We start from the raw sequence: 2,017 nt of genomic DNA on the forward strand, positions 1-2,017 counted from the left end.
CCTTAACACTTACATTCTCAATCACAAGATACTTCTCTACAGTTTCCAGTTATACAGATACCTTAACACTTACATTCTAAATATTGAATTATATGATCTATCACTGCTAGTCAGCCACAGTAGTAAAGTACTGCTGTGAATATGGATGCTTGGTTTGAAAAAAAGAAACTTAATTCAATCTTAAGTGAAGGAAATAAAAACAAATATTTTATTCTTTATTATCAATAATTTCTATTTGAACATTTACATAGACTTACAAATATTTTGAATTAGTTATTCATGATGAATGAAAAGATCATCATTCTTTGCGAGTTTCCTTCTCGTAACTTCTACACTCGACAAATTGGGTAGCTTTAAGTAATTCACACACACGTCATAACAGATAGAAGATAGTTTCTGTGGCTGTCACAAAGATCAAATGTTTTCCTTACAATAGTCAGTGGTGGAGATAAGCTTTTGAAACCTGTTAAAGAAATACAAATCAGACAGAAAAACCTTATCACTTATGGTAGCTTTTAATTGAATAATACCAAAAATAAATCCATTCCTGATTTCAATCACTATTTTTATTAGTGTTGTGGAAATATTTTACAGTTACTCATTTTCATTTTTCACGATAACTTCATTATCCCACCTTTACTTTAAAATTCTAAAGTGCTTTTAAGTAAATCAGTCTCAAATGATTATCAACAATTTAAAAGTTTCTACTAGTCAACAAAATCTTTAAAATGTATTATATATTTTTTAATAGTTATATCTAATATATGTTGTCATCATTTGTTTATTTCAGACTTTTTGTACAAATCTACACAAAGGGCTATATCTATGCATAGCACTCCCTAATTTAGAACTTGCAGACTGAAGGGAAGGGCTCCTCCTGTTTGGCTGAATAATATGATATGATGACTCTTATAGTGTATCCATGGATTCTGAGAATTCTAACCATTAGATAATGCCTGACCATAAAAAGAAATAAATAAATATTTTATTCTTACAAGGAAAAAATTAAAGCACCCTACAATTGTATTAGTTATAGAAAAATAACATATTCATAATGCCTACTTACATTTTCGGGTAATCTCTACTCTTTTAGTAGGACATATAATGTAACAAAACTAGTTTTTAATGATTTTCCTAAATTAATCATTAAGTATTTTTTCTCTAAATTACATTGCAATAAATTATATAATAATATCATAAGATGCATTTAGGTCCAGAACTAATGTACATAAAAAAAACTGTTTAGATTCAAATTTTTATTGCAGGGAATGGATAAAAATTATAGTTCACAGACCTTGTTATTTTCACAGCATTAATAAATTTAAATGAATATAAGATCTTTTAATTTACACTCCAAAACATTTTGCCTAATTACTCAGACTAGGAAAGGTTCCTGATAAATAAATTAGAAATTGGGCAACATTTCAAAATTATAGATTTTACTAACTCCACCCAATGGGAGTTTTACAAGTATGATTAACAAAAATTATATATATTTAACATTTTACAAAACCTCCCACTGATAACCTTGGAGGTACACTACCACAAACTAAAGGAATTTTTCTGGAATGTGGCTACTGAGAGTTTTAGAAAGAAATTTGCTAGCTCGACTATCGTAATTATAACCATGAACACACCTACAGCATTCCATGAGGGCTTTAACATCCGAGCAGCTGTTTCCATTACCACAAAACAAACGTTCCACTTGTGGAGAAACGTGGGTTTACGCTTCAATTAAAATATGTTGGACTTGGAGCCCAATTATTTAACACAGTGGCAGTGAATAAATTTTTTTAAGATGTAAAAAGTTAAAGAAATAAGCATGAATTATTACTGCATAAAAATGTTCAAAAGAATTGGTATTGTTTACATTACTTCTCAAACAATCATAACTGTTGTATAATAAACTTAAAGATACAATGAAATAAATAAGATCCAATTCTGTGCTCTCTTTTCTTGGATCTAAAAACCAAAACTTGTATATACTTTGGCTTTATAAACTTAACAGGAGGTGATG

Source organism: Limulus polyphemus, unplaced genomic scaffold (genome assembly GCF_000517525.1).
Source record: "Limulus polyphemus unplaced genomic scaffold, Limulus_polyphemus-2.1.2 Scaffold267, whole genome shotgun sequence".
Classification (NCBI taxonomy): domain Eukaryota; kingdom Metazoa; phylum Arthropoda; class Merostomata; order Xiphosura; family Limulidae; genus Limulus; species Limulus polyphemus.